At 46.6% G+C, this 21,571-nt stretch overlaps 1 protein-coding gene across 1 annotated transcript in view; it reads right to left on the reverse strand.

Moving 5' to 3' along the window:
• LOC126187902 (uncharacterized) overlaps positions 1 to 21,571 on the reverse strand; it is a 1,224,785-nt gene that overhangs the window by 1,083,460 nt on the left and 119,754 nt on the right. The gene's annotated exons all lie outside the window — the stretch shown is intronic.

Genomic DNA, 21,571 nt, shown 5'->3' on the forward strand with positions numbered 1-21,571 from the left:
GGCGGGGGGCGCGCGTCCCAGCCTGCGCTCTGATTCACAACTCCGACCAGCTCTGTCGCGGCCCCGCCACCAACTCCGCCCTTCCGCTTCCGAAAACCCTCCAGTGCAATTCCCCACAAACGGGTTCATTTGTCTTATTAGTCCGTTAACCTACAACCACGTGTGAGACTCGTGGTCCACTATTCAGGCCAAACGTGGTGATCATGAGCCTGATATGTGGCATGTTAACTGGGCCAAATGCAAAAAGCATGCGCCCAGCCCATGGTATGTCAGCCGCGCCAAATGCAAACAACATTGACCTAGCCCATAGTACATTGGTTGGGCCAAATGCAAAAAGCACATGACTAGCCCATAGTATGTCGGTCAGGCCAAATGTAAACAGCACTGGCATGGCCCATGGTACATACGTTGGGCCAAATTCAAACAGCACTGGTCTAGCCCATGGTACATTGGTTGGACCAAATGCAAACAGCATGGACTTGGCCTGTGGTACATCAGTCAGGGCAAATTCAAACAGCATGGGCCTGGCATGTGGTATGTCAGTCAGGCCAAATGCAGAAACAACACAAGCCTAGTCCATGGTACATTAGTCAGGCCACATCAAAACAGCTTGGACCTGGCCCATGGTACATCGGTCGGCGCCAAATGCAAACAACATGTGCCTGGCCGGTAGTGCGTCAGCTGCACCAAATGTAAACATCACGGTTCTGCTCAGCGGTACGATGGTCGCGACTTGTAGTGTTCCCCACCACAAACAGCACAGGCCAGGCTCGTGATAGGCTCTTATTATCTCAGTTGCATATTATTCTTGGCCATGTCTGCATATCGAAATATGTGTTCTTTAATATTAACGACGTATACCCACGAAATGTGTTCACAACGAAAAGTGATAAGAACACTGCGCGTTATGTTGATACTTCCGCCACTGATAGTCATACGTCCTGTACGATAAAAATACGGGCGATTGGTTACTGCTGAAGAAGAGAAATTTGTTAACACTGAGTATAGATTTAAGTGTCAGCAAGTCTTTTCTGAAAGTAATTGGGTGGAGTGTAGCCATGTATGGAAGTGAAACATGGACGATAAATAATTTGGACAGGAAGAGAACAGAAGCTTTTGAAATGTAGTGCTACAGAAGAATGTTGAAGATTAGATGGGTAGATCACTTAACAAATAAGGAGGTGCTGAATATACGAGGGTCGTCCACAAAGTAAGTTCCGTTTCTATTTCTATCCGCGGCAGCGCTACGATCGCAGTTCCGAGCATGCGCAACAGTTACCCTGACTCAAGGAGAAGACATGTACGCCATTTTCAGACCGCTGCTGCCGACGTGTGCTTTGTAGTGCTTCTTTATAATGTCAGCCGTAATTGAAAATGCCGCCGCGCGAGGCGCAATTTCTTAACGGTCTCGCAGTAACCATGTGCATTGATTGTTTGGCCTTGTGGTAAGAAATCAAGCAGCAAAATGACTTTTCTGCCCCAAAGAACGGTGCACATGACTGTTCGAGGTGTCAAGATTTGCTTAGGCTTAACCTTCGCTGGGGATGAAGTGTGCCTCCATTCGACTGATTGCCGTTTTCTTCCAGAGGTGACGTAAGGTACCAAAGTTTGATCCCCCGTGACTATCCGAGATGGAAAACCATCGCCTTCTTCATTGTAGCGTGTCAAAAACTGAAGTGTAATGCCTATCTGTTGTTGTATGTGTTGTTCAGTAAGAATTTTAGGTACTCAACGTGAGCAAAGTTTTCGAAATTTCGGTTTTTCAGTAACAATTTCATGAATTAGTGATCGTGAGGTTTGCGGAACTTCGATAGCAAGGGCACTAAGTGTAAATTTACGGTTGTGCTTAATCTTCTCTTCAATTGTGTGAACCAGTTCATCAGTAACTACAGATGGGCGTCCACTTCGTTCTTCATCGTGCACTTGATCACGTACTTTATAGAACAATATGTCCCATCTTCTAACCAATGAATCAGTCACAGCATTTTGTCCGTAAACCTTGCAGATTTGCCGATGAATTTCCTTTGGTTTAACTTTATTTGCATTTAGAAAACGAATCACAGATCTGATTTCACAGGCGGCAGCATTTTCAATTACGGCTGACATTATAAAGAAACACTACAAAGCACACGTCGGCAGCAGCGGTCTGAAAATGGCGTACGTGTCTTCTCCTCCACGCTCGGAACTGCGATCATAGCGCTCCCGCGGATAGAAATAGAAACGGAACTTATTTTGTGGATTGGGGAGAAGAGGACTTTGTGACACAACCTGAGTAAAAGAAGGGATCGATTGGTAGGACACGTTCTGATGCATCAAGAGATCACCGATTTAGTATTGGAGGGAAGTGTGGAGGGTAAAAATCGTAGAGGGAGACCAAGAGATGAATATACCAAGCAGATTCAGAAGGCTGTAGGTTGCAGTAGTTATTCGGAGATGAAGAGGCTTGCGCAGGGTAGGGTAGCATAGAGAGCTGTATCAAAGCAATCTCTGGACTGAAGACCACAACAACAACGAGAGGGATGAGTACTTGTCCATCTCCGATATTATGAAACATATCTCTTCTACTGAAAGCTCTTTGTTTTTCATATTTTGGGACAAGGTAGCGTGGACCAAAGTAAGAAAAAAGTTAGTAAACATGGGCTCTAATGTGGATGAGCACTTGTCCAACTGAAGAGATGTGTTTCACATTAGCCAAGATGAAAAATTATCACAGGTTTTAAAGTACGCGTTTTAGACCCCATACTTTCTTGACTTTTTGTTGTTCTGGTAAGTACTTACTCCTTCCACAATATGGAAAACAAAGATCTTGCAATTGAAGAGAACTGTTTCATACACTCCTGGAAATTGAAATAAGAACACCGTGAATTCATTGTCCCAGGAAGGGGAAACTTTATTGACACATTCCTGGGGTCAGATACATCACATGATCACACTGACAGAACCACAGGCACATAGACACAGGCAACAGAGCATGCACAATGTCGGCACTAGTACAGTGTATATCCACCTTTCGCAGCAATGCAGGCTGCTATTCTCCCATGGAGACGATCGTAGAGATGCTGGATGCAGTCCTGTGGAACGGCTTGCCATGCCATTTCCACCTGGCGCCTCAGTTGGACCAGCGTTCGTGCTGGACGTGCAGACCGCGTGAGACGACGCTTCATCCAGTCCCAAACATGCTCAATGGGGGATAGATCCGGAGATCTTGCTGGCCAGGGTAGTTGACTTACACCTTCTAGAGCACGTTGGGTGGCACGGGATACATGCGGACGTGCATTGTCCTGTTGGAACAGCAAGTTCCCTTGCCGGTCTAGGAATGGTAGAACGATGGGTTCGATGACGGTTTGGATGTACCGTGCACTATTCAGTGTCCCCTCGACGATCACCAGTGGTGTACGGCCAGTGTAGGAGATCGCTCCCCACACCATGATGCCGGGTGTTGGCCCTGTGTGCCTCGGTCGTACGCAGTCCTGATTGTGGCGCTCATCTGCACGGCGCCAAACACGCATACGACCATCACTGGCACCAAGGCAGAAGCGACTCTCATCGCTGAAGACGACATGTCTCAATTCGTCCCTCCATTCACGCCTGTCGCGACACCACTGGAGGCGGGCTGCACGAGGTTGGGGCGTGAGCGGAAGACGGCCTAACGGTGTGCGGGACCGTAGACCAGCTTCATGGAGACGGTTGCGAATGGTCCTCGCCGATACCCCAGGAGCAACAGTGTCCCTAATTTGCTGGGAAGTGGCGGTGCGGTCCCCTACGGCACTGCGTAGGATCCTACGGTCTTGGCGTGCATCCGTGCGTCGCTGCGGTCCGGTCCCAGGTCGACGGGCACGTGCACCTTCCGCCGACCACTGGCGACAACATCGATGTACTGTGGAGACCTCACGCCCCACGTGTTGAGCAATTCGGCGGTACGTCCACCCGGCCTCCCGCATGCCCACTATACGCCCTCGCTCAAAGTCCGTCAACTGCACATACGGTTCACGTCCACGCTGTCGCGGCATGCTACCAGTGTTAAAGAATGCGATGGAGCTCCGTATGCCACGGCAAACTGGCTGACACTGACGGCGGCGGTGCACAAATGCTGCGCAGCTAGCGCCATTCGACGGCCAACACCGCGGTTCCTGGTGTGTCCGCTGTGCCGTGCGTGTGATCATTGCTTGTACAGCCCTCTCGCAGTGTCCGGAGCAAGTATGGTGGGTCTGACACACCGGTGCCAATGTGTTCTTTTTTCCATTTCCAAGAATGTAGTATCGAAGATGAACATGTGCTCATATCTCTTATGGTAGTCATTATAGAGCCAATTTTTACTAGATATGTTTAGTTGTTTATGTATAATGAACCTTTCCCTCAACTTTGTCGGTATTTTTTTGCGAGGGTGTGTGTGTGGGGAGTGGGGGGGGTTGTGGAGGCGGCAGGATACCTTTGATCAGACAGTGTAGTCGCTTTTCCAGCTCTAGCTGGCAGTGAGCTGTCTGAAGACAAATCGAGCACTGCACAAACGGCCGGAAGTCCACGTCACTCCGAATTGCACCATTAGGCCCCCCGCATCAGACGGAGACCGCTTAATATGGTTCCGCGAGCTGCCAGCGTAGGCGTGGGGGGCGCTGTAGCCGCGTTGCAGTCCGCCTGCCTCGCGGGGCCAAACCGCGCCCGTGATTCACACCGCCGCTCGTCACTGGCCGGCCTGTTCCACGGGCAGAGGCGTGTGTGTGCTGCCCCGGGCGTGCAGCAGGCGGGAACACGCACTGCGTGCACAGCACGTCCTCAACTCGCCCTGACTGGGCTGCCTGCGGCTCACACAGTCTGCAGCGTCTACATCTACATCTACATCTACATCCATACTCCGCAAGCCACCTGACGGTGTGTGGCGGAGGGTACCTTGAGTACCTCTATCGGTTCTCCCTTCTATTCCAGTCTCGTATTGTTCGTGGAAAGAAGGATTGTCGGTATGCCTCTGTGTGGGCTCTAATCTCTCTGATTTTATCCTCATGGTCTCTTCGCGAGATATACGTAGGAGGGAGCAATATACTGCTTGACTCTTCGGTGAAGGTATGTTCTCGAAACTTTGACAAAAGCCCGTACCGAGCTACTGAGCGTCTCTCCTGCAGAGTCTTCCACTGGAGTTTATCTATCATCTCCGTAACGCTTTCGCGATTACTAAATGATCCTGTAACGAAGCGCGCTGCTCTCCGTTGGATCTTCTCTATGTCTTGTATCAACCCTATCTGGTACGGATCCCACACTGCTGAGCAGTATTCAAGCAGTGGGCGAACAAGCGTACTGTAACCTACTTCCTTTATTTTCGGATTGCATTTCCTTAGGATTCTTCCAATGAATCTCAGTCTGGCATCTGCTTTACCGACAATCAACATTATATGATCATTCCATTTTAAATCACTCCTAATGCGTACTCCCAGATAATTTATGGTATTAACTGCTTCCAGTTGCTGACCTGCTATTTTGTAGCTAAATGATAAAGGATCTATCTTTCTGTGTATTCGCAGCACATTACACTTGTCTACATTGAGATTCAGTTGCCATTCCCTGCACCATGCGTCAATTCGCTGCAGATCCTCCTGCATTTCAGTACAATTTTCCATTGTTACAACCTCTCGATACACCACAGCATCATCTGCAAAAAGCCTCAGTGAACTTCCGATGTCATCCACCAGGTCATTTATGTATATTGTGAATAGCAACGGTCCTATGACACTCCCCTGCGGCACACCTGAAATTACTCTTACTTCGGAAGACTTCTCTCCATTGAGAATAGCATGCTGCGTCCTGTTATCTAGGAACTCCTCAATCCAATCACACAATTGGTCTGATAGTCCATATGCTCTTACTTTGTTCATTAAACGACTGTGGGGAACTGTATCGAACGCCTTGCGGAAGTCAAGAAACACGGCATCTACCTGACCTCCTGCGAACACACTGCTGTAGGTGGCCTACACTGGGTCGCAGTCATTGGCAGCTGAGGCTCAAGAGATGCGCATAAATAGGCAAAACACCCGTTCTGTATGACTGTCGAACAGTCTCACGAAGCAGTCACACCCAGTAAATGTCTGAGAGTATGCGAAAGCAGCGATTTAAAGTGAAACCAGTACTTGAAACTAATCGTAGGAAAGGCAAATGGCAGACTGAGATTCACTGGAAGAATCCTACACGTGCTAAGGAGACAGTTTACAGAACCTTCGCCTGACTGATACTTGTGTATTGCTCCTCTGTCTGGGAAACTTACCATATAGGACTGATAGAGGAAGGGAAGGAGAGGACATACAACGAAGAACGCTGCCTCACCTGTTACGCTGTCTGACAAAGAAAGGGAAGCACCAAGAACAAAAGGAGGAAACAAAATGATACTTCGGGGATGAGGGACTACGCGATGTCATTTCGGTAATTACAGCTGCCAGATTCATTGGCTCTGAGCACTATTCGACTTAACTTCTGAGGTCATCAGTCGCCTAGAACTTAGAACTAATTAAACCTAACTAACCTAAGGACATCACACACATCCATGCCCGAGGCAGGATTCGAACCTGCGACCGTAGCGGTCACGCGGTTCCAGACTGAAGCGCCTTTAACCGCACGGCCACACCGGCCGGCCCAGATCCATTCTGCGACATAAACAACTGAAAGAATATTATTGAAAATTTGTAAAGTAAGACAGGTTGGTGGAGGAGGAGATTAGCGTTTAACGTCCCGTCCAAAACGAGGTCATCAGAGACGGAGCACAAGCTCGGATTAGGAAGGATAGGCAAGGAAATCGGCTGTGCCCTTTCGAAGGAAGCATCCCGGCATTTACCTGAAGCGATTTAGGGAAATCACGGAAAACCTAAATCAGGATGGCCGGACGCGGGTTTCGAACACCGTCCTCCCAAATGCGAGTCCAGTGTGCTAACTACTGCGCCACCTCGCTCGGTAGAGAGGTTGGTATTGAGGCTTGTTTGTGTAGCTACTTAATACAGATTGACGTGGGAAAAGATGTGGGATACGTCCTAATATCATGTCGGTCCTCGTTCTGAGCCGGCCGGTGTGGCCGAACGGTTCTAGGCGCTTCAGTCGGGAACCGCGCGTCCGCTACGGTCGCAGGTTGGTGTAGTGGACTGACCCGACAGCCAATCCACTATGACTTGTAGCCGAATAGCACGCGTTTAAGCTCACGCAGACTGGCGTGAGGTCTGGAACAGATTAAAGGAGTTGAGTCTAATAAATAAAGTACGGAGTTGATGTAATAGTTAACTTTAATCCATAATTGGAGAACATCGCTCTTGTTGATACATTATATAATCTCAATATAAACTGGTCATGGCGCCTTGCTAGGTCGTAGCAAATGACGTAGCTGAAGGCTATGCTAACTATCGTCTCGGCAAATGAGAGCGTAGTTGTCAGTGTAGCATCGCTAGCAAAGTCGTCTGTACAACTGGGACGAGTCCTAGGCCGTCTCACTAGACCTGCCGTGTGGCGGCGCTCGGTCTGCAATCACTGACAGTGGTGACACGCGGGTCCGACGTATACTAGCGGACCGCGGCCGATTTAAAGGCTACCACCTAGCAAGTGTGGTGTCTGGCGGTGACACCACAGTTGGAATCTTGCGTCGGACATGTATGTGGGTGATATCCTTAGTTTAGTTAGGTTTAAGTAGTTCTAAGTTCTAGAGGACTGTTGACCTCAGATGTTAAGTCCCATAGTGCTCAGAGCCATTTTTTGATCCTCTTTCTGCACGGGGTAGTGCAGCAACTTGACGTGGCACGGACTCAATAGGTCGTTCGAAGTCCCCTGCAGAAATATTGAGCCATACTGCCTCTATACCCGCCCAAATTGCAAAAGTGTTGCCAGTCCAGCGTTTTGTGCACGAACTGATCTCTCGATTATGTCCCATAAATTTTCAATTGGATTCATTTCGGGCGATCTGGGAGGCCAAAGCATTCGCTCCAATTGTCCGGAATATTCTTCAAACAAGTCGCGAACATTTATAGTCCAGTAATATGGCACAGTGTCATCGACAAAAATTCCATTATTATTTAGGAACATGACGTCCATGAATGGCTGCCAATAGTCTCGAAGTAGACAAACTGCCTATTGGCTTCTGTCTCGGGTTCTTCGGCCGACTTTCATCTAATGATTTTTCTGACGTTTCGCCAGCACGAGTGGCTGGCATTGTCAAAGCTTCACCCTCCATTGCCGGTGGTGAACTGCCTTAACAATTTTGTAGTCTCGAAGTAGCCGAACATCCAAAGGACCCAGCCCATTCCACATAATGGAACCACCAACAGCTTGCACAGTGACTTGTTGACAACTTGGGTCCATAGCTTCACGGGGCCTGCGTCACATTCTAACCCAACCATGAGCTCTTACCAATTGAAATCGGGACTCCTCTCGCCAGGACACAGTTTTCTAGTCGGCTGGGATCCAGCCGAAGTTGTTACGAGCCCAGCAACCGAGTGAGGCGGCGGAGTGGTTAGCACACTGGGCTCCTATTACGCAGGAAGTCCGGTCACGCAGATTTACGTGATTTCCCTAAATCGCTCCAGGCAAATGACGGGATGGTTCCAAAAAAAAAAAAAAGTGGTTCAAATGGCTCTGAGCACTATGGGGCTTAACTTCTAAGATCATCAGTCCCTATAACTTAGAACTACTTAAACCTAACTAACCTAAGGACATCACACACATCCATGACCGAGGCAGAATTCGAACCTGCGACCGTAGCGGTCGCACCGTTCCAGACTGTAGCGCCTAGAACTGCTCGGCCACCTCGGCCGTCTCCGGGATGGTTCCTTTGAAAGGGAACGGCAGATTTCCTTCCGCAACCTTGACACCACCCGAGCATGCGCTCCGTTACTACTGATCTCGATGTCGACGGGACAGTAAACCCAATCTGCCTTACGGGTCCAGGGGCGGCGCTGCAGGCGATGTCGTGCTGTTGGCACAGCCATTGGCGTCGGTCATCTGCTGCATAGTGAATTAACGACAAATTTCGCCGCACTGTCCTAACAAATGCGCCCGTCGTATGTCCCAAATTGATTTCTGCTGTTATTTCACGCAGTGTTGCTTGTCCGTTAGCAGTGACCCCTCTAAAAAAATGGCTCTGAGCACTATGAGATAACTTCTGAGGTCATCAGCCCCATAAAACTTAGAACTACTTAAACCTAACTAACCCAACCTAAGGACATCATACACATCCATGCCCGAGGCAGGATTCGAACCTGCGACCGTAGCGGTCGCGAGGTTCCAGACTGTTGCGCCTAGAACCGCTCGGCCACCTGACACCTCTACCCAAACGCCGCTGCTGTCCGTCGTTAAATGAAGGCTGTCGGCTACTGCATTGTCGATATTGAGAGGTAATGTCTGAAATGTGGTATTCTCGGCACACTGTTGACACTGTAGATGTCGGAATATGGAATTCCCTAACGATTTCCTAAATGGAATGTCCCTTGCGTCTCGTTCCAACTACCATTCGAATTCAAACTCCTTAATTCCCGTCGTGCTACCAAAATCATGTCGGAAACCCTTTCACATGAATCACCTGAATACAAATGACAGTATCTGTATACGTGCATATCGCAATCCCATGACTTTGTCATCTCAGTGTACGCAACCAGCATATCGCTTCATTCAAATCACTTGCATTTACCTGTGTTTCGAAATGTATACAGGTCCTATAAATTATTTACCAGTTATACCCGTATTTCCAATTATGCGAATGAATGAATGACTTCAGAACGTGGGAGAGAAGCTGAAAAACTGCTTAGAAAACAGCGGCTTAATGCCAATAATACAACAATCGAAACGAACGGTTCGATCCTGCGCTGAGACTATGTATGTGTGAAGAGAGAGAGAGAGAGTGTGTGTGTGTGTGTGTGTGTGTGTGTGTGTATGTGTGTATCAGGCTCATACGGTCATACAACTTAAGAGGTCATATTGACAGAAACTGTTGATCATCAATTTCTGGCGATAAATTACCTGCGCTTTTGGAGAACGTATTCTAGTAGAAAAACAACGGATATAATTTAACGATTTGGCACCACACCGTTTTCTGCGCCTCGTAAGATACAACTAAACACAAACTTTTAATTGGCGAATGGTTGATTGAGATGGTCCGATAGCATCACCTCATTGCTTTCCCGGCCTTAATGCCTTAAATTTAGAGCTATTTGAAGCCATTGGATTACTCCACAGCAATCGACAACGTGATCTCGTTACAGCAGCACGCGTCCCATGCTTATGACCAAATCAGAGAGCTGCCAGATCTATTGACAATAATTCGTTATTCTTTGATAAATTGAACGACAGGATGTTTAAGAACGAGTGACAGACGCACTGAATCTCTCGTGTTGCGTTAACAGACAGATTACCATCGTAGGACAGAACTGCTCGTGTCGTAAGTACCAGTTTTTTTCCGAACAGGACTTTCTTTCTATCATCTTCAGTATGTGGAACACTATCTTTAGATACCCCACATGGAAGAATAGAATGAAAGATCTTGGAAAGCCATTTTCAGAGGTTGTTACACTGCTACAGGCGGTCGTTAAGGAAGACAGAGGGCCTCCAGTTTGGCAGTATCGACCTCAGCGACGCCGACAGATCGATAGCCCCCAGGCACCACGGCGCCAGACCGCGGCGTCGCGACGCCAGCCACGGCTGTCGAGCCAGCGTCGCCGCAGGCACTGGCGACGCGAGAGGCGTGCTTCCTCTCTTCTGTCATTTAATTTCTTGCTTTAGGCCATGTTTCACATATCTCTAGGCGTTATTACACAGTGAGACCATACGGCGTGTCACTGTTGTCCTTGCCTTATATCGGGATAAATGTTCCGAAAAAATCACGTATCTTGCGTTATCTATTGGGAAGAGAGTGACTTCCGACAGACGGTGTAATTTTGAGAGTCCATCAGAGTTGATGGTTCCATTTCTCCGACGAACCACCTACACTCATGCTCATAAATTAAGGATAATTACAGAATATGGTGCCACCAAACATGGCACTACACAAAACTGGCGCTAATAGCATAGGCCCATGGTGAACACACATGACACAGATCTGTAAGTCCACGGTATTGGTGATAAGTTAAGAAAACCGTCCCGAAACACATATGCTACAAAATGACACTGTTTCCTGCGCATGTACCCCGACATCAATATGGGATATGATCACCATGCACACGTACACAGACCGCACAACTGTTTGGCATACTCTGGATCAGGTGGTCGAGCAGCTGCTGGGGTATAGGCCCCCCATTCTTGCAACAGTGCCTGTCGGAGCTCCTGAAGTGTCGTAGGGGTTTGAAGATTTGCAGCGATACGTCGATCGAGAGCATCCCAGACGAGCTCGGTGCGGTTTAGGTCTGGAGAACAGGCAAGCCACTCCATTCGCTGATATCTTCTGTTTCAAGATACTCCTCCACGATGGCAGCTCGGTGGGGCCGTGCCATATCATCCATCAGGTGGAAGGTGGGACCCACTGCACCCCAGAAAAGGTGGAGATACTGGTGCAAAATGACGTCCCAATATACCTGGCCTGTTATAGTTCCTCCGTCAAAGACATGCAGGGGAGTACATGCACGAATCATAATCCCACCCCATACCATCAACCCACGATCTCCATACTGGTCTCTTTTAAGGACATTAACGGGTTAGTATCTGGTTCCTGGTTCACGACATATGAAAACACGGCGAGACTCACTGTTCAGACTATACCTGAACTCGTCCGTGAACATAAACTGGCACCACTGTTCCAATGACCATGTGCCGTGTTCTTGACACCATGCTTTACAGGCTCTCCTGTGAACAGGGGTCAGTGGAATGCGCCTTGTAGGTCTCCGGGCGAATAAACCATGTCTGTTCAGTCGTCCGTAGACTGTGTGTCTGGAGACAACTGTTCCAGTGGCTGCGGTAAGGTCCCGAGCAAGGCTACCTACAGCACTCCGTGGCCGTCTGCGGGCACTGATGGAGAGATATCGGTTGTACACTGTGGACGTCCCGTACTGCAGCGCCTGGACACGTTTCCTGCCTGCTGGAATCGTTGCCATAATCTTGAGATCATACTTTGTGGCACACGGAGTGCCATGCTACGACCTGCTGTGTTTGACCAGCCTCCAGTCGCCCTAGTATTCTACCCCTCATAACGTCATCAATATGTGTTCTTTGAGCCATTTTCAACACACAGTCACCATAAGCACGTCTGAGAACGTCTGCACACTTACTCGCTGCACCGTACTCTGACATGCACCAACACACCTTCGCGTAGGTGGACTGCTGCCAGCGCCACCGTGCAACGACCGCAGGTCAAATGCATCGCATAGTCATACCCCGACGTGATTTAAACCCGCAAAACCGCTCACAAGAGCGTTGTTCCAACTTGTATCAGCGTTATCCTTAATTTATGAGCATGAGTGTAGCTATCTTAGGCTGCTCTGACTTCAACGGGTCTGGCAGCAGTTGTTGGTGTGCACCGTTTATTATGACTTCCGACGCCCTCTATAAAGCTTTTGGCGCATATGTGCAGATACGAGTCAAAACTTCATGGCAATTGCCAACGGTGACACTGAACGCCGCATGGTGGCACTGGAGGCACGAAAAGCGCCAAGGAAAGTACACAGGCGTGAACGAGACCAAAGAGGAATCATTCTAGTTACGGTACGAGCCACGTATTGGGAAATTCACTGATATGAGCGGGTTCGACCAATGACAGATTGTTAACGGCCAATCGCCTGGGAAGAAAATTGTAGCGAAATGCAGGAAGATCTGCAGCGGATAGGCACTTGGTGCAGGGAGTGGCAACTGACCCTTAACATAGACAAATGTAATGTATTGCGAATACATACAAAGAAGGATCCTTTATTGTATGATTATATGATAGCGTAACAAACACTGGTAGCAGTTACTTCTGTAAAATATCTGGGAGTATGCGTGCGGAACGATTTGAAGTGGAATGATCATATAAAATTAATTGTTGGTAAGGCGGGTACCAGGTTGAGATTCATTGGGAGAGTCCTTAGAAAATGTAGTCCATCAACAAAGGAGGTGGCTTACAAAACACTCGTTCGACCTATACTTGAGTATTGCTCATGAGTGTGGGATCCGTACCAGATCGGGTTGACGGAGGAGATAGAGAAGATCCAAAGAAGAGCGGCACGTTTCGTCACAGGGTTATTTGGTAACCGTGATAGCGTTACGGAGATGTTTAACAAACTCAAGTGGCAGACTCTGCAAGAGAGGCGCTCTGCATCGCGGTGTAGCTTGCTGTCCAGGTTTCGAGAGGGTGCGTTTCTGGCTGAGGTATCGAGTATATTGCTTCCCCCTACTTATACCTCCCGAGGAGATCACGAATGTAAAATTAGAGAGATTCGAGCGCGCACGGAGGCTTTCCGGCAGTCGTTCTTCCCGCGAACCATACGCGACTGGAACAGGAAAGGGAGGTAATGACAGTGGCACGTAAAGTGCCCTCCGCCACACACCGTTGGGTGGCTTGCGGAGTATAAATGTAGATGTAGATGTAGATGAACAAGCATTTCGGAAACGGCATAACTAGCCGGCTGTTCACGTGCTATCGCCGTGAGCATACGTGGAAATTGGTTAAAGAACTGTGAGACAATGAATGGGCGACAAGATTTTGGACATCCACGTCTCGCACAGACTGTCATGATCGGTGACTTCTCCACTCTGTAATGCAGGATACGCGGAAGAAGGAAGGAAGACCGTCGACATCGATGTCTTTAGAGACAGAGCACAAACCCGGACGGTGGCAAGGATGGGGAAGGAAATCGGCCCTGCACTTTCAAGGGAACCATTTAGAGAAATCAAGGAAAACCTAAATCTGGATGGCCGGACGCAAGGTTGAGCCGTCGTCCTCCCGATTGCGAGTCCAGTGTACTAAACACTCCACCACCTCTTTCGGTGCAGGCTAGGCGGCAGCCTGCGGCTTTTCTGACAGAGTACAGTGCCGCTGCCGGTGTGTGTCTTCAGAGCGCACCCACAGTGGTGAACGTCGGGCTTCACATCATTGGACCCCTTCATGTTCCTATGTTGACCCAACGACATTGCCAGTTAGATTGCAGTGAGCATTAGATACAAATCTAAATTGGGCCATGGACCAATAGAAACGTGTCGCCCAGTAGGACGAACCACATTTCCTGTTAAACTAGGCCTGTTTCAGCTCCTCGGCGCATTTTCTGTCACTTGCGCTGGTGTTCTTACGTACCCCCTTCGCGGTTTGGGCACTGACTGATGATCAACATGGTTGACGAAATCTTAATAATATACCTGTTTACTGACATGATAGAGTCGGGAAGCATAACTTACTCTGTATCAGTCTTTCGCAAACTCCTCGAGCCAGCACTGAGATACAACTCTTTTTCCCAATTCATTACTACAGACAGATAATGTGCTTGATATAGTTTCATTCGAACTGTGTATACAGGGTGATTACAATTAAAGTTTCAGTTTCAAGTTTCCGTGAGAAAAAGCACTGCTCAGAATGTCGCATAATTTGAATGGAATATTATCGAAGGAACGTGAAACGTTATGGAAATAAAAACAAAAATTTAATGCAAATTTTACCACTAGTTGGCGTTGTAAGATGCTCGAAATGACTGTCCAATGTAAGATCGTGCGCTGCTGGTAAAGTTGTACTACAAGAACGGTGACTGTGGGCTCGTAGCTATGTAGAAATTCCAGACGTTCAGGGTTATGAAAAAAGGCGTTGGTCCGATGTCTGACAAGGGTCTGGAGAAAATGATTGAAATTTTCGAAAAGATAGGTTCTTTTGAAGTGCAACGTGGCAGAGGGAAGGAAGCAATTGATCCGATATCAGTAGAAGATAAAGCCACAGCATTTCTGGAGATGTCGAGCGGGGAGTTGCATGGGGAATTGCGTGGGGAGTCGACTGAATTTTGGACTTGCCTGCGATCACAATGCATAAAACCCTACAAAACATCCTGCATTGCCGTCCACACAAAATGACCAATATTCACGAGTTACTTCATGCTGACCTGCCAGTAAGACAACGGTTTGCTCTAGAATTTTTTTCTCGCAAGAAAGTGGACAACGAATTTCCACGGAACATTCTGCGGACAGACGAAGCCCATTTCCATCTGCGAGGATACATTTATATACAGAATTGTAGTATGTGGGCGACGTAAAATCCACTCTCACATCATCCGGCACTGCTCCGTGCTGCAAAGATAACTGTGGGGCTGGTTGACGGCACTGTTTATCGCACGGCCTAATTTTTTCGAGGCGATGGATAATGCGGGTCCTGTTACCTCTACTGTCACTGGTAAACGCTATGAGACTCTTCTGCTAGCCGACGTCATTCCAGCCCTTCAACAGCGGGGGTGTGGGGGCGGGATCATTTTCATATGAGACGCCACTCCTCCGCACATCGCACAGCCAGTGAAGCAGCTACTGTGCAGACGCATTCTGGAAATGCTCGAATTGTCGGCCGTTATTTCCCTACAGCCTGGCCGCCCAGGTCACCTCGTCTTAATCTGTGTGACTTCTGGCTGTGGGGTTATCTGACAGATGCTGTCCTCTGTGGTGCAATTCTAAACGTAGCTGAATTGAAGGCAAGCGTGACGCAACGCATTCTCAATGTGACCCCTGAGACACTCCGATCTGTTGTGGACCACGCTGTTTCTCGATGTCAACTTGTGGCAGACAACGGCAAACACCATTGTCAACTTGTTCTGAGCCCGTCTCACGATTCTTAGATATCGCTGTCAATTTGCTTTCTATGCGGTTTTTGGTCTCAGGACAACTAATTTTTCTCATCCGATGTCGTACGACCTTGCCGTGGAGGATGGCCTTATGTAACTAACAGTGCCAAACTGCTGAATGCCGAACTTGTCAAGAATGACACTTTATTAATAATTATAATACAAAGTAATATCTCCAGTTACAGTTACATTTTCAGCAAGTGCACCAAGACCTTTCATACATGAATTTTTTTTATCATTACTAACTTTACGACAAGACCGAGTATACAGTGTAAATGGCATATTACTATACACATAACTTGGTCTACTTTGGGTCTTGGGATCTGTTCCACACTTGCACATTGTACAGTACGTTGCTTTAATGTGCAACTCACACCGTAGCTTTCGTATTGTGATTCATCTTTCATTTGCAGCCGAACCGATTTACGCTTTGAAGCTAACAGCGGGATCTAGCGGGAAAATTTTCGTTAATTTTTTTTGTTTGCATAACATTTCCCGTTCTTCGATAATATTTCTTTCAAATTAAAAATCATTCTGAGAAGCGGTTTTTTTTACAGCGTCTTGAAACTAGAACTTTATCACCCTGATGTCGTTAGCGGTAATGCAGTAGAACGAATAAAGTTCACAGCGTTTTGACAAAGCGGAAATCTCGAAAACTGCAGATGACAAACTGTACTGAAGTATCAGCTATAATGCAGAACGCAGAAACAGAAACCATGCTGTCGCTAGGTGAGTTTTTCTCTCTTGCAAACAGAAACCAGACTGTCGCCGTGTTCTTTTAATTTGTCTGTCTACATTTCTACCGGTTTTCTTTACTGTGTATCTTAATTAGCATCACCAAACCTTTGTTTTTATATTTTAACTTACGCAAATTTCCACCATTCTACAATTTCAAGAGTCTCCGTTTTTTATCGCTTGTTTTTATTATCTTCTTATTATGTTTAATATTCTGTAGGCTGAAGATAGGCGTACTAAGCTGCTGCCAGCCCGCTCCCTCCAGGGGTTTGTTTTGGTTTTGGTTTGCTTTAGTGCGCAAAAAAAACAACTGAAGTCATATGCGCCCAAGTCAAAATTATAGATCACGAAGACAGAGGGGAGTTAAAAAACGACTATACGTCAGTCCCAATTGACATAAGAGAAGACAGCTAAAAACAGGCATGTAGAGAAAGGGCTAAGACACCATACAGAAACGGTCTAAAACTAAAAATTAAATGGTCTTCCCCATATTGCTTTGTCGGACAAAAAGTACAACGTGGCCGAACGCCCGCGCGTCATTTGCTAAAACGGCTGATAACTCACACGGCAAGACCCGAGCGGGAACGTAAACGGTTAAAAAATGGGCATTCCGCCAGGATGTTGCGGACAGTTAAAACTCGGGCGCAATGTGTACAGAGTGGTGGGCTAGCGCCACTTATCAAATGACGATGGCTTAAAAAGGCAGTGCCCAATACGCAGTCTAGTTAAAATGACCTCCTCCAGGCGGGACGGCAGAGAGGAGGTCGTCCAAGCCACTGGGAGAGGCTTAGTTAAGTCGGAGCTTATTCACGTGAAGGGAGGAGGACCACTGGCGATGCCGAAGGGACACATCCTCCTGATAGACGACAACACAGAGATATAGGAACTAGCAGGTCGAGGTACGAGGACCGCAGCCTCGGCAGCAGCCTCATTTCCTTGCAGACTGGCATGACCAGGAACCCACATAAACATCACACTGGCACCACCAAGAGTGAGCAAGTGACAGTTCTGCTGGACCCGCTGCACTGAGGGATGGGCGGTGTACAGAGCACTTAGAATTTGAAGGGCGCTGAGTGAGTCCCTCCACAGGGAAACGAAACCCAATTAAAAAAAATAATAAAACAGACAGCGACACGCCCAACAGTGTGTGCTATTAGGGAAAATAAAGTGCGACCCGCTGATCGGCGGGAAACATCACCGAACCAGTATGGGTGAAGAAGACATTATTATCTGCTTAAGGATGAATCTTTCAAAAGACATCTATTGTTGCTGCAAAGACGGACATAAAGTGAGAATTCATAAAGAAACTTCACTTAAAGATGAAAATTACTACTGTAATTCATCAGGACTAATGATTGGACTAGATTTTTTTTTTCAATCGTATTGGATCACGTTAACAACTTCAGTTCCTCTTCTTCCTTTGTTGTTGTTTCCTATTTTTCCAGTATTCCCTCATTTTCTCCCCATGAAGTCTCTTCCTTTCTTTCCGGCCGTTGTGGCCGAGCGGTTCTAGGCGCTTCAGTCTGGGACCGCGCGTGATGTGTGTGATGTCCTTAGGTTAGTTAGGTTTAAGTAGTTCTAAGTTCTAGTGGACTGATGACCTCAGATGTTAAGTCCCATAGTGCTCAGAGCCATTTGAACCATCTTCCTTTCTTCTGTCCATGTTGTTTCCGATTTTTTATTTCTTCTGCTTTGAAAGCCTTCCAAATTTAGTATTTTGTTTTTAAAACGGTTTCTTTCTGCTATTTCTCATTCTTTGATGTTGTTTCTTTCAAGATTTTTTCTTACTTCTGTAATCCATGCTATTGTCGATTTCTTCTTCCAGAAATATATGAGTATTTGTTTTGTTAGTCTATTTCCATCCATTCGGTAGAGATGTCCAAAAAAGGTTAATCTTCGTTCGGCCATTACTTCAGATATTTTCTCTATATTTTTGTAGATCTCCTCATTACTTGTTCTTTTCCAACCATCTGCAGCTTTCATTGCACCCATTATTTTTCTAATACTCCTTCTTTCCAGTACCTCTAGTTTGCCCATCTTATAGTTCATCGTTAGGCATTCAGATCCATATAAACATTCTGGCCGTACCACTGTGGTGTAGTGTTTTAGTTTTGTTTTTCTAGATATACATTTCTTCTCGTAAATATTTTTGGTCAAACCATATGCTCTTTCCATTTTGTTAATTCTTACATCTATTGCAGATTTTTCTAGTCCATCCTGTTGTATAGTTTCTCCAAGATATTTAAACTTATTTACTCGCTCTATTTTACCTATTTGGGTTTCTATGTATTTTGGTGCATTTTTTATATTTGTCATGAATTTTGTTTTTTCAGCTAAAATTTTGAGACCAGTTCCGTTTGCTAATTTTTTTAGAATGTTTATTTGAGTAACTGCTTCTGTCAGGTTTTCTGAAAGTATTCCGAAATCATCCGCAAAAGCCAAGCAGTTTACGTTAATTCCATTTGTTTTCCTTCCCAGAGTTATTGGTTCAATTTTGTGATTTTTTTCTCCGAATTCCAGATCCTTACAATTTTTTCTAGAACACAGTTAAACAGTAAAGGTGATAAACCATCACCTAACACCAGGTTTTATTTCAAAAGGCTCAGATACTTCTCCCATAAATTTGACTTTAGATACTGTACCTGTTAGTGTTTCACGAATTATGTTTGCTAGATTTTTGTTTTATTTTATATGGGAAAATGTATCTAAATTTTTCAGTTACTTATACACAAGAAAGTTCTTTCCCACTATGTTGCGACCGTTCGTTCTAAGCTACTGTTTCGTTGTTGTGTACAGCAACTAAGTATCAGAAGATAGAGTTAACCGCTTCTTCGTGGGTCCAGTACGCAGGAAGGCATGCGAGGCCATCCGCGAACAGCACACGGATTCCTTCTGGCGAAAGCTCGACAATTTAAGACTAGCGGCAGCGAAAGGTTTCGCGCGTCGTCCCAGGAATGCCGCCGCAGACAGAATTAGACCGTCGCGGCACGGAAATAGTAGCCAGGCTAGGTGAGTTGAGGTGGCAGGCGCTAGACGTGGACTGGCGTGCCAGCAACCTGGCGCCTAGAGCTGCTGCGCGCAGGGTAACAGGAAGGAAGCGACATTATGGCCGCGTAAACGTTCCGGAGTACCTGACATGTGTCACCTGTACAGGTGAAATGGAGAGTGTGCTGTGAGATTTCTGGCTATGGAGTCATAAGATACCATCCGAAAATTCAGTCCATAGTTTAGTTGGGATAGTAGTAGGTAGGAAATGGTTAGAGAGGAAAAATATACATGGTATAATGAATCTACATCTACATCTGCATTTATACTCCGCAAGCCACCCAAGGTGTGTGGCGGAGGGCACTTTGCGTACCACTGTCATTACCTCCCTTTTCTGTTCCAGTTGCGTATGGTTCGCGGGAAGAACGACTGCCGGAAAGCCTCCGTGCGCGCTCAAATCTCTCTAATTTTACATTCGTGATCTCCTCGGGAGGTATAAGTAGGGGGAAGCAATATAGTCGATACCTCAGCCAGAAACGCACCCTCTCGAAACCTGGACAGCAAGCTACACCGCGATGCAGAGCGCCTCTCTTGCAGAGTCTGCCACTTGAGTTTGCTAAACATCTCTGTAACGCTATCACGCTTACCAAATAACTCTGTAACGAAACGCGCCGCTCTTCTTTGGATCTTCTCTATCTCCTCCGTCAACCCGATCTGGTACGGATCCCACACTTATGAGCAATACCTAAGTATAGGTCGAATGAGTGTTTTGTAAGCCACCTCCTTTGTTGATGGACTACATTTTCTAAGGACTCTCCCAATGAATCTCAACCTGGTACCCGCCTTACCAACAATTAATTTTATATGATCATTCCACTTCAAATCGTTCCGCACGCATACTCCAAGATATTTTACAGAAGTAACTGCTACCAGTGTTTGTTCCGCTATCATATAATCATACAATAAAGGAATACCGATTCCGTGAGAAATTGATCCAGTTCAGTAGAAGGATACTGTGATTTGCTGCTTCCACAGAAGCCAGCACGCCAAATCTTTAAGCTCCATGTATTAATATTTGATGAAGTATCTTTCACATTTAATTCCCTATCATGCTGAGTACACTCTCAGTAACCAGCTGTCTTCCGCTTATTTGCGTGACCACTCTAAAGGCCACACTTTCATCGACTGATTTCTGCTGTTTTGTCTAACGGGACGATAACATGAGAGCATCATTGAGAATTTGCACAGAAAATTTTCAGAACGCCATAATACATCTTTACTAACATTAGAATAACAATATCTTCAGCTCCCGCCAAAAGTGTGCTATAAAGAGAACTGCTTCGCGTGTAGTGATTCATAGTACATTCAAACAACATGCACACATTGTCCAGGTAGTGCAAAGATCGTTGTGGATAAGTTGAGTGTGTATTGTGTGACTATGAACACCACGTGATTTCCCATACTATCTTCACAGAACGGCACGTACCGTATGCGACTGCATATGAATTTGTGTGCACGTATGATTCCAGTTGTAACAAATTCGAACCTTCTGTCGTGGATAGCCCTGTGAGATGGTTGCGCGCTGAGCTAGTAGAACTCGTATGGGTGTCCTAGAATGAACCCTGCTGTCCCACTCACGTGAAAGGCTCAAGTTTTCTTTCTTTTCTTTTTCTCTCATTTCCTCGGCTAAGCTGGCCGAAGTGGCCGTGCGGTTCTAGGCGCTTCAGTCCGGAACCGCGCGACCGCTACGGTCGCAGGTTGGAATCCTGCCTCGGGCATGGATGTGTGTGATGTCCTTAGGTTAGTTAGGTTTAAGTGGTTCTAAGTTCTAGGGGACTGATGACCTCCGATGTTAAGTCCCACAGTGGTCAGAGCCATTTGAACTATTTTTTCCTCGGCCCTCACGGGCGAGAATGTGCTGAAAGCACTAGAGCCAAAAGAATTCACACTGAAAAACAAGTATATATGAAATATTTAAAAAACATAAACTATTACCATCAGTTTTTTAAATTGTTAAAATGATTTTACATTACCAGTTTTTGAACAATAAAAGCAGACAAAGGACCTCACTTCACTAAAAACTGCAAGGATCTGCAATGGGAGTAGATTATTTGGAAGAAATGCAGTTA

Source organism: Schistocerca cancellata, chromosome 5 (assembly GCF_023864275.1).
Source record: "Schistocerca cancellata isolate TAMUIC-IGC-003103 chromosome 5, iqSchCanc2.1, whole genome shotgun sequence".
Classification (NCBI taxonomy): Eukaryota; Metazoa; Arthropoda; class Insecta; order Orthoptera; family Acrididae; genus Schistocerca; species Schistocerca cancellata.